The following is a 13,181-nucleotide window of genomic DNA, read 5'->3' as shown; positions in this document are numbered from 1 at the left end:
GATGGCACTACAGATGTTCTGACTGTATTCTGGCTGACAATAAAAGAACCCACTGAATCAGCTGTGGGAAGAAATTAAGAGGCAGAAGAAAAAAAAATGCCATCATGCTAAGCAAATCCCAAGGCATTAGTTTTTTTTTCTTTTTTTTACCTTGATACCTGATCACCTCAAACACTGAGCACAGGTGTGAGAATTCTCTTGTGTTTGACAGTTGGTTGAACAAAGTCAGTGATAATTAACTCCAAATCAGCATCTTTGGCTCCTCTGAAAGCATAGTTTGCTTTTGCACTTTGCAGATGGCTTTGCAGTTCTATACAATGCATAATTATACAGCTTTTTTGTTTGTCTTTATTTTGTTTGTATGGGGGTTTTTTGCCACTCCTTTTTTACTTCAGGAAAATATGATCTGGATGTTTTTTTTTATCTTTTCATCACTTGAACTTATTTTCAACTGTTAAAAATTGCATTTAAAAACACAGCTCAGCAGCTGGATCTTACATAAATTAATTTTTGAACAAGGAACATTTTTTAAAACTTGGAATAACACAATGCTGTTGTTTTCCCAGCACAAATTGTGTGTCTATTTCCCCCCCAAAAAAAGAATCTATGTTGCAAGAGGTCTTCCATCTCTACTCTTTCTATCTTTTCATCTTGAGATGCATTTGCAGGAACAGATCTATAGGAGATCTTAATTGAAGGACTATTACAATATTTATTTAGTTATTTGGCAATTATCTCTTTCTGGCTCATTATATTGGGGTGAAAAGCTCAAATGAGATATTAAATGTACCAACAGTGGGTAACAGGTCACAAGAACTTCCACTTTTGAGAGCTGAAAAAAGATTAGCTTAGACAAGTATTAATGAAGATGAAAACATTTGGCAATAATCATCTCCTTTTTACAACCCCCCAATGGACAAGATGTAGTTTCTTGTGATATTACCCTGCATGGGAGCTTCAATCTTGCAATCTGGAGGAATGTAGATTTTACTCCCTTCTGTATAAAAACAGTACACTAATCCTAAATATCCTAACTAAGGACAGATTAGAAGAGTAGAAGGAAAATAGCATTTTGAAAATATGATATAGAGAGTATCATTAGATGGGGAGCATGAGGGAAAACAAATTCAAATTTACTAAAAACATAAACCCAATATATGCACCTCTGTAACAGCAGCATTTCTGGTATTCTGCATAAATAAGCAAGAGGAACGATTCAGATTACAGCATAAGGATGCATGGCTAGTTAGAAACAAGCAAGCTAGCAAGCACAACAGATGCTGGTACAGGTTTCCTCCTGAAATAAAGCCATGACTACTGCTCTTTGTTACATATGTATGTTTTGAAGAATCTGTTTCTAATCTCAGACCTGAATATCTGTATTTGAATAAAAAGAAAATAAAAAAAATCACATTTTGACTGATGGCCTTTGGAGATTTGAATTCCATCCAAAAACCCAGGAATAATCTAAGTAATGAGTTAAATGTGTATTTTTTTTTGGGGGGGGGGAATCCATAGCTGATATGAAATATTTCATGCTTGCAAAATTTTGTTTCATCTTCTAGTAGTCTACCTCATTATTCAACAACTATGATGTTGTAAAATCTATCCATTTTGATTCTTAGAGCTGTATGCTTTGTAAATTTTTCCGTTCTTTGTTTTTTATACTGTAATGGATCATCCCTATCTCTTCTCAGTATCTCAACACATCTATTGTTTTATTTATAACTTTTACATGGACTTCTCTGGGTAATTTGTGTTTCCTCGTATAGCTTGAATTCATTCGAAATATTTCATCTATTTCCATTTGTATCTCTGCTCTTTCTTTTTTTAGGGCCCCTGACAGTAGATTAATAATCACTTCTGCTATATCTTCCTCCTTGTTGTCAGGTATATTTTGGAATCTTAGGTAGTGTACAGATTTCTCCATTTCCAAGGCCGCAACTGCTCCTTCTAAGTTTTGATTTGCTTGTTCTACTAGTCTTTCATTTCCTTCCATTAATGCCTCCATTTTTTATCAGTTTCTTCTGATTTGTCTTCCATTTTCTGAATTCTTTGTTCATTTTTGGCAATTATTTGTTGATGGGTATCAAATTGTGTCTTTATGTCAAGCATTTGCTCATTTAGCTTATCAAAGTTGTTTTTTGTCTCTTCATGATTTTTCTGTATTGATTCTTGAATTAGCTGTAGTGTGGCTTGCATCTCTTTTTGAAAGCTGTTTGTTTTTTTCTCGCTGTAACATTTTTTCAATAGATCCCTGGCTTGCTGGACTAGATGTTCCAGAAGAGGGCACAGAAGAGGTTTTTTTTTTTTGTAATTTTAGTATGATTTGGTGAACTCATTTTTCAATTGAGCACATTTTGTAAATCCACAAAGAGAAAAAGGAAAAGGAAAAAAGCCAAGTGCCTTAGGTTATAATCCAAGTATGAAACAAGCCAACTGCTTTAGGATAATTCAAATGTTCCAGTTTGTTTAAAGATGTAAAAAGCCCTCTGTTTCCAAGTAGTTTCTTTTATGGTTATATCCAGGGTCAGAAGGTGTGATTGTAGAAAGTCTTTTCTAGCATAAAGTCACATAAAATTCTTTTATTTACAACAGGTGTTATTTCAAGGTCAGGAGCTTGCTTCTCTGGTTCTTTTAGTATTGTTGTAGTATCTCCTTTCACCACTAGATGTCCTTATTTACTGTATTGTCTATATCCAGGTTTTAAAAATAAAAAGAAACAATCTCACCCACTTCTCAGCATGTTGTTGACAGTCAGCTGTTTGGCGGCATGCCATGGCATACCGTGGCTTTTCACTTTTTTCTCAATTGTCTATGACTTGGGCTGCCTGTGCATTTACAAGCAGCCTTTCTTCCATCCATTTGAAGAGGTTCCTTGGTTCATTTGGGCTGACTGTCATCGCTCCAAGCTCCCAAGTCTTCCCTTCCTGATGCCTCTCCAGGGCAACTTTCTGACCCTTGGGTTCTCCAGGCAGAGCAAAATAGGACTAGGAAGCCGGAGCTCCAGTTTCTTTTGCCTGTCTCATCATGACACTAAACCAGAAGCCTCTAAATGGAAAATGAACAAGTAAAAGAAACAATGATAACATGGACAAAGAATTTGGATATAATATAGATTTAGAGAAATGGCAAAACTTGTGGGGAAAAAATTATAAATTGACAATATCAACCTCTTACAAAGAAAACCTATAGAAAATGTTTCATAGATGGCACTTGCCTCCAGCAAAATTAGCAAAAATATTTAAAAATATGTCAGATAGATGTTGGAAATATAAACACAGGTCAGGTACTTATTATCAAGTATGGTGGACCTGTGTTAAAGTAAAGAAATATTCAACAAAATACATATTTGACTAGAAACGATGTTGGGAAAACATATAGATTTTAAACATGAACTTTTAAAATTAGGCATAATGCCAGAAAAGATAGATAAACAAAGTATATACTTGATTTTACATGTGATAACAGTGGCAAGAAGAAATGAAGAAATACTACCAGAGGAAGAAATAATTTTAAAAAAAATACTAGATTGTATGGAAATGGACAGACTTACTGTGAGGTTGAAAGAAAAAGAAGAAACAGAATACTATCAAATTTGAGATGTATCTTATCAATGGCTGAAGAAAAGAATAAGGGATTAGGAATTAAATCTGTATTAGTGAATGATAAACTCAGACAACACGTTTGTTGAACAAGTATTATTGAATTGTAAGAAAAAACCAATAAAAACTTTTAAAAAAGAAGACGAAAAGAAAAGAAAATCAGACAGTAGAGGCTCCAGGTCACCCATAGTAGATAGATGACCTTTATTGTCATTTTTACTGTGACACACATTAAAAATGAAATTTAATTGCTTCCTCTCAAAGTGCACACATACATAACACACATTTAAACATGCTATATACAACATATGTATAAACCTATACCCTTACATATAAATAACAGATAAATATTAATCACTGTCCATCTTGAATGTATAATGGAAAGAGGAAGCTTTAGAGTTCACAAGGTTAATAGCATATGGAACAAAACTGTGACTGAATCTGGATGTAAGATCATCTCATGTTGTTAGCAGATCCTACATTTAGTTATAATTTACACTGCTTTTGTAAGTCATATGTATCATTTCCAAACCTGTAACATATAATCTTGAGGCTTTCTGATTCCTTTGGTGAGGACCCTGTAGTTGTACAGTATATATCAATATAAAGTACTTGGTGGCATCTATCTGCAATCTTTTTTGGTTCCTAATTTAATTTGCATTTTGTCCATAAATCAATATCTATCTATCTATCTATCTATCTATCTATCTATCTATCTATCTATCTATCTATCTATCTATCTATCTATCTATCTATCTATCTATCTTTTCTTTTTTAATTATTATATCTGGTATTTTGTGTTTTACATAGTGATCTCTTTGCAAAACTCACTTAAATTTTTATTATCATTTTCAGCAACATTTTTTTAATTTTGTGATTACATCACATTCATAAAAAAGTGAGTTATAAAATTATCACCTTTGCTTGTCCTGATGTAATCATTTAATCCATGTTTGTCTTCTTCCACTGCTACTACCAATAATAAGCGGCCTTAACCTGGTGATTTATAACTGTGTGACATATTAACCTTTCTATAATAATCAGCTTACATCCCTTTCATTATTTCACTGTTAGGACTGGGTGTAATGATATCACTGAAGAATATTTGTTTACTCAAAATGCTGAAAAAAAATTGCATCTCCTCATGGTTCCTACTTTAATCAGCTCACTATCTGAGACTGAAAACATATTTTACTCCCTGAAGAAACACACCAAACTTAGATCTCATATTGTGGATTTATTTCTTCCTCTGCAGAAATAAATTGACCAGAGAAAGAGGCAGACTAGTTATAAAGACAGTGTCTAATCTGTATCTAATGTAATGATCAATGATACACTGAAGTGAAAATTTGGCTGAAATGTGCTCAGTGTGCTGTAATCAACAGCAACTATGATTAATGTCCAAATATTATAAATAACATATCACAGTTACTGCTGTTAGTCTTCAGTATAATAGGCTAATAACTGGTTTGCACAGTTTTATTTATTTTTTATGTCTTCCCCCTTCAGAATCTTTACCTTAGAAAATAACAGTCTGAAGATATATATAATATTACCAAATCTAATGCAGGTTTATACAGCTGCATAGCAATGAATCAGTTTGGAGACGCAAGAAATTCAGGAAACCTGATTGTAAAAAGTACTTTCTTGTCTTTACTTGTATTATGTGCATATTAAAATCCACATGCATATTTGATCAGCCATGCTGAGATGTTAGAGGCTATAGAATTCTGGGAAGGTGAATTGATTTTTTCTTAGGGGCAAGACTGCTGAAATGCCTGTGGCAAACCAGAGGGATCTTGGCCAAAATACAAGCAATACCTGTGGTTTGATGCCATTCTTAGAGGGTAAAACAGAGGAGTTCAAACTTAGTATCCAGGTTTCAGGCTGAACAATGAAATTTTCAAGGAAATGGCTGTTTTGCTAACTAAACTCTAAAGGGATGAAAGATAAGGAGACCTCTGAATCCTTGTTTAGTCTCAGAAATTAAAACCGTACAAATGTTTATTCCTGAAGCTTCAGGGTTTTGAGGCACATATATCATTTTTCTACCTGTCCACAAATATTTTACCTGATCAAGGCAAAAAAAGTAATTTATTTGAAGATAATTTTATTAAAAAATATTGTTTTAGTGGGCCAGGGAGAAAGAAAGATTATTTCATTGTCTTGGTCAAAAAAATAATGTTTTAGGCAAAAGTTAGTGAAGGAACCACTGACATATTCTGTGCAACATGTTGAACCAAATGACCTAGAGTAATCCTTGGGAATCCTTTATTCAGCAGTGTAGGAACCTTCTCAGTCATGTAAAGCAGCAGTCCCCAACCTTTGCAGCTTGGCAGCCTGGCTAGAGGGGGGAGAGGGGAACCAGGCTGTGCAAGCAGTGGGCTGATATGTGCACCCGCAGCTCCACTCATGGGAGCAGCGGATTGGTGTGCACGTGCATGATTACACAGCTTAACTAAAAGTGGAGCTCCATACTTGCATTCCAGTCCGCCACTTGTACAGCCTGGTTCTAAATAGGCCACAGCCTGGTAGTGGGCCACAACTCAGAGGTTGGGGACCCCTGACTTAAGATGCATGAGACACTGAGTGTTTGATTAGGAGATGCAGAAATGAACAAATATCCATAATTCCTTTTGTGGCCATGCATTGTCCTTTCACAGCTTCCTCCTGCTCCATTTCTTCCTGACTTTACCAAAGTTGCTGGTTTTCTGAAAGCTCTTATTTCTACAATGATCATCAACCATAGAGCCTGCTTATAGTAGAAAATCATGAGCTCAAAAATCGAGTCTCTTCTGAATGGGTTGAAGTAAAAGGCATGACCATGAAAAGAAAATTACTTGTCAGATCATTTAGCTTTTTGCACTGTGGTAATTCAATGGTTTCTGGGACTACTAGAAATAATCCTCCTGCCCTGCCCTCCCCCCAAAAAAAAAAACATCAGTAACTGCAAAACCAGGACAGTCTTGGTCTGGCAGAAGCCCTGGTAATAGAAATTTCTTGGATGAATAAATGGAGAAAGAGCACAAGGTCCTCCATGAATGAGAGGGAAGGAAATCTGTAATCCACTGTGAGAGATTATAATTGGAGTAACGCTGAGTGGGGTGGCTTAGATACTTGTCCTTGGTAAAGAGATACGTGCTAAGAACCAGCTACAATGCTTCTACAAAGTTGATTTGTATGTGTTCGAGTTCTCATAAGTGTACTCACAATATGCTAACCTCCTCCCCCACACATCAAGCTACATGTGTTTTAGTAACCGATCTCCCGTAAGACTACTGAAAATCTCTTCTCTTTGCAAGTTATCAATGGAGATTTTCTACTTTGATGCCCTCCAATGGGCAGTCCTAGATGTCATGTATAACAATATACTAGCTCCTCAAAGAATTTGGCCATGTGACCTGAAACTGATAGAAAATATTATCTTAAGATGTAAATTTACATTAAAAATGGGCAACATTATTAATCTCCTTACTACACAAAGGCCTGACTGCTCAGATGAATATTTTATCTCTTATCTTCTGTCTAGTTAAAAACACAAAGCTGACATATTCACTTACAAAATTTTATTATCTAGCAACGCATGTTTGTACCAGTACAATATCTTTCAACAATGTCTGTTGTTGAGGGTATTGTATGCTGACATTTTATTAGGTATTAGATGCTACAGTACATTTGATAATTAATTGTTTTTATTTGCATTAGCCCACTGCTCCACCAAGGCTCATGTATTATTTCCATATATTCTGGTTTGTGAACCTAATAAAGCATGTTGTCTGTGTGTGTGTGTGTGTGTGTGTGTGTGTGTTGTTTTAGTAGTTGGTGGACTAGTTTGCAACATTGTAGACTGGTTTGGACTAGTTTGGGACTTGGGCAAAAGGTTGGGCTAAGTGAAAATGGAGATATGGATATGGATTATATATCCATGTTGACAGGAAAGGAGAGCACTCCTGTGGTGATTCTATCAGAAGACCGGTGAGAAGCAACTGAATAATGATGATCGTCTCTTTCCTTTTTGATGCTTGGTACATAGAACTTTGTATTTTATTTGTGTGTCATATTTAAGAACCACCCATCTCCTTCATGCATGATTTTATACATTCATAAGGGGTCAGAATGTAGTGCAGAATTAAAGAAGACTTAAGCAATTAGGTTAATTATTTTATTTTTTAAAAAATTAAAAATTATATTTATATTTTTTTTTACTTAAACAAAACAATATGAGTTAACAGCTGCCAGTTGGCTTTCATTCCCACTAAGTTCTTCCAAGAACCTAGGAGGTTGTAATGTATCAGCATATATACAGATCCAAGCAGTGTGACATTGTGTCAATGTGCAGATTTTCTAAATCCACGACTTTTTGGTATGACACAAAGTAGTACCAATAATGACAATTATGGCCAGTTTATGCCATAATTTTTCAATTTCAATTTTCAAATCTTGATACTTTGTGATCTTCTCTAATACCTGTAATAATAAATAAATAATCAAGTTTGCCATACTTTACCAAAACACTAGTAAAATAAAATCCATCCTGTACTAGCTGTCTTTCATCCAAATGACTTGGCTCAGAAATTATACAGCTCCCACTGACATCATAACTGAAGGCAATCATTAATCCGCAAAAAAATTTCTTTCTCCTTTCCATGGAGAGATGGATGAGAACATCACCTGAGCCTCCAGGGTGCTGAGGTTCTCTCCTCAATCTTAACATTTGTGCTGATATAGTTGTCACCGCTCTTGACAGTATCATTCTAACTGACAAGGATTAACAGGAAAGGATAATTGTCAATGGACTTAATAAATTTCCCCAATAATTAAACAGACCTTAGCCTAATTATTTGGTTGAGCAGCCGCCTCCTGAAAATGTACAATAAGAGTATTATGCAGACAACAGGGAAATGTAATCTGACACTTACAAGTCCCAAAAAGAATAAAACTTACATACGTGCCTTGTAGTTGTGAAAGAGAGGAACTAATCTGCCTTCTTTGGCAACACAGTTATCCAAGCAATGAATCAGAATACAACATCAGAATTTTATCTCTATTATACAAAATTCCACGACATGAAAACTCCATTCCAGAGAAATGGGGACTCTACTAAGGATGTTCTGAAAGCGAACTGCAACTACAAATTGACCTTATTACACCTGTGTATTTTCCATGGAGGAAAATATGTTCCATTAACATTACATGAGTCTGCTTAAAAGGAACTGAAAAGCTTGCAAAAAGGGAATACAATCATAGCAGCAAAATCTAGTATTTCCTGGTTAAGCAGCCTGTTCATAGTAAGGAACCCATCAAGAAAATTACATATTTTCATAATCCCCTGGCTATTAAACTGGGCTTTTAGATGATGCCATTAACCAATAGTTGGAGTTATAACATCCTGTCCAATCTTTCCAAGGTTGAATATTCACCAGTTATGATGTTAGCAATGGCTCCTAGCATGTGAAATAGAATAAAAAGTCAATCCAACTGACAACATTCTCTACATTTTTTCTTTGATAAAAATCACTGCTTCTTTCAATCAGCATCTCCTTGTATTTTTCAGAGGAAGCAGCCAGGAAATTGCAAATGATATCCTGATTATTGGAAAAAAGGAGAAATGTTACCGAAGCAGAAAAATGAACATTATTGGAAAGTACAGACTTTCCTTTAGATTGCAGAGCTGGACATCAAATTGAATCCAGACAAAATGAATCTTAAACTGAGACAGGTGGCATACATAGGACATATACTGTCAGCTGAGTAATAAAATCTGATTTAAAAAGGCAGATGAAATTTGGAACTACAGGACACTATCAAAGGACATTTACCTGACTGCATAACTTGCTTCCTGACTGAATTCTACCAATATATGGCAACAACAACAACAACACTGACACCACAGAGCAGTGGTGGGATTCAAATATGTGTGGATGCTACTTCCGGAAGATCATTCTGGGCCTGGGCAACAAAATATTAGCTACCGGTTTTGCCAAAGTGGTGTGAACTGGCTGAATACCACCTCTGCCATAGAGTGAAACTGTACAGGTCACCCCAGGAAAAAAAAAACAAAACTATTTCAGACATTAAGGCAATGTCCAAGTTATTGTCAGGAAGCCTCAGACATTTTCTGGAGCCACCATCAGGTATCCAAACCCAGAATTCTTCATAGAAATTTCTATAAAAATCAGAAAAAACTATAGGCAAGGATAGGAAAAAAAGTTAGTAGTTGTGGTATTTGGAATATGGAATTTCCACCACTATGGTTACAATAATCTTTTTTATTTCAAACTACTGGAGAAAATTGTGAAAGCTTCCCTTTAGGGTATTTTAGTTGTTGGAATGAATGTTGTTATAAACATTCTAACTTGAGATTGATACAGTCCAGGAAAATCTCTACAAATAGAAAAAAAAATATCTGTAGATCTTAGTTGAACTGTGGAGTTCATGGTGCTCTCTGAGTTTGGTTGTTTCCTTCCAGACATTTCATTATCCAACTATGATGTTAGTTGAGTAATGAAATACATGTAAGCAAGCAACCGAGGCCAGACAGTGTCAAGAACTCCACCAAAAAAATTTCTACCATTAATTCTATCCACCAGATGAAGAAATTATCCAGAGAGATCAGGACATCTGAGTCAATCAACATGATATAGCCTGTCAGTTACATCTCACTTTCAGAGACTTTATTGGCTTGCTCTCCCCATTCTTTCCAAAGTTTTATAACTTTGTTTAATGTTTCTTGATTTAAATCATTTTTAATGGTATCTACATACTGTAATCTTTGTGGGCCTCATTTCCTATTACTTCCAACCATTCCAGATATAATTGATTTTTCTAAGGATTTTTATCATTTGATATGACCAAAATGTGCCTTAGCTTGGTAATCTAATCATCCAGTGATATTTCTGGCTTGATGCACTGTATAAAATTCTCATTTTTTTCCCCCTCTAAGGGATGAGCAGTAACTTTCTTCAAGCCCATAACTTGAAGGAGTTTGGTTTTCTTCTATGCACATTTTTGTTACCTAATTTTCATTACCATAGTTATAGGAAAAACAATAGCATTTACTATTCTGCATTTATGGTTTTTAGGTCTTCTTGCTAATCATTACAGTATTGCCCAATGATGTACTACATTTAATTTTCAGGCTCACTATCTCTTCAGCTGATTTTGGAACAAAGGAAAAAACATTCCTGCACTAATTCAATTTTATGATGATACACTTTTATCCCGATGACACAATTTCAGCTGTTACAACTTTCTTTCTTTCTTTCTTTCTTTCTTTCTTTCTTTCTTTCTTTCTTTCTTTCTTTCTTTCTTTCTTTCTTTCTTTCTTTCTTTCTTTCTTTCTTTCTTTCTTTCTTTCTTTCTTTCTTTCTTTCTTTCTTTCTTTCTTTCTTTCTTTCTTTCTTTCCTTTCTTTCTTTCTTTCTTTCTTTCTTTCTTTCTTTCTTTCTTTCTTTCTTTCTTTCCCTTTCTTTCTTTCTTTCTTTCTTTCTTTCTTTCTTTCTTTCTTTCTTTCTTTCTTTCTCTTTCTTTCTTTCTTTCTTTCTTTCTTTCTTTCTTTCTTTCTTTCTTTCTTTCTTTCTTTCTTTCTTTCTTCCTTCCTTCCTTCCTTCCTTCCTTCCTTCCTTCCTTCCTTCCTTCCTTCCTTCCTTCCTTCCTTCCTTCCTTCCTTCTTTAGATTGTTAATGTTTCCGCCACCAATTTTGTTGAATTGAATAGAAGTGGGGAGAGAGTACAGCCCTGCAACAATTCTTTCCAATTTTCAATCAATCTGGGTGTCCATAAACTGTTCTGACAGTGGTTTCCTCAATTATCGTATAGTGATTAACTAAATCAAATGATCTGGAATATCAATTTCTTTCATATCTTCCCATAGTTTTTCATGTTCAGTGCAGGCTTTGCTATAACTGATGAATAGTATAGGTGGTACCTTGCTCAAGAGTAGTAACTGTGAGAGGGATCTCAGAGTCCTAGTAGACAATCACTTAAATATGAGCCAGCACTGTGCTGCAGCTGCCAAAAAAGCCAACACAGTGCTAGGCAGCATTAACAGAGGGATAGAATCAAGATCAAGTGAAGTACTAATACCACTTTACAATGCTTTGGTAAGGCTACTCCTGGAATACTGCATCCAATTTTGGTCACCACGACATAAAAAAGATGTTGAGACTCTAGAAAGGGTACAGAGAAGAGCAACAAAGATGATTGGGGGACTGGAGGCTAAAACATATAGGGAACGGTTGCTGGAATTGGGTATGTGTAGTTTAACGAAGATAAGAGTGAGGGGTGACATGATAGCAGTGTTCCAGTATCTCAGGCGCTGCCACAAAGAAGAGGGAGTCAAGCTATTCTCCAAAGCACCTGAAAGCAGGACAAGAAGCAATGGATGGAAACTAGTCAAGGAGAGAAGCAACCTAGAACTAAGGAGAAACTTCCTGACAGTTAGAACAATTAACCAGTAGAACAACCTGCCTCCAAAGGTGGTGAATGCTCCAACACTGGAGGTTTTTAAGAAGAGACTGGACAGCCATTTGCCTGAAATGGTATAGGGTTTCCTGCCTGAGCAGGGGGTTGGACTAGATGACCTCCAAGTTCCCTTCCAAATTATTATTATTATTATTATTATTATTATTATTATTATTATTATTATTATTATTATTATTATTATTATTATTATTATTACTATTATTACTATTATTATTATTATTATTATTATTATTATTATTATTATTATTATTATTATTATTATTATTATTTCTATGATCTGTCAAATAGTCCCAATGTGGACTTGACTGACCCTTCCTCTTCAATTGGAATGAAAATTTACTTATAATAGGGCTATTGGCAGATAGTTGGAGCAGTTGTCTATGTCACTTTCCTTTGGAATTGATGAACATTGGTCTTTTCCAATCTTTTGGCCATTCATTGATTATCCATAATTTTGTAATTGTTGCTTGTGGTACTAATGTAAACAGTTCTGATGGCATGACATCAGTTCCAGAGGCCTTTTTTTGTATTTTTTTTACTTCCTCCTCCAAAATATCTGGTTCTCTTTACAATCCCTGTTGAGATGTCTTTCTCTTATTTTTTTGCAACACTCATTCCAGTAATTTTATCTTTTCTAGTTTAATATTGAAACTGGATATTCACCACCTTCTTTTTTGTTAACCATGGCTTTATTCACCTTCTTTTTTGTTAACCATGGCTTTAGTTTTCCTTCTCTGTTCAGCAATTTGGAGAGTGTCTTTTGACAACCGTTTGCTTGTCTTTGTTGTTGTTGTTTTAAATAAGGACATGTTTCTTTGCTATTTCACTGATAATGTTTTTCATTTTTTCTCCCAGTCCATCTGGGTTCCTTTTCCATGAAGTTAAATAAGTGGAACCTGTTCTTTATTTTTACTGCATATAGAGTTGACATTTTGTCAGTATTTTTCTGGATGCAGTGTTCTTTTTGATATTGCAGAAAATAAATTTATTTATTTTTTTTTATTTAAGAGACTTGTATAGCTCCCCTTTTGGTACATTACAACTGTGGGCAGTTCTCAAAAACCATAAAAAATCTGAATAATAAAACCAAAAC

This window comes from Vipera berus (assembly GCF_964194415.1).
Source record: "Vipera berus genome assembly, chromosome: 2".
Classification (NCBI taxonomy): Eukaryota; Metazoa; Chordata; class Lepidosauria; order Squamata; family Viperidae; genus Vipera; species Vipera berus.
This window is presented reverse-complemented; position numbering follows the sequence as displayed.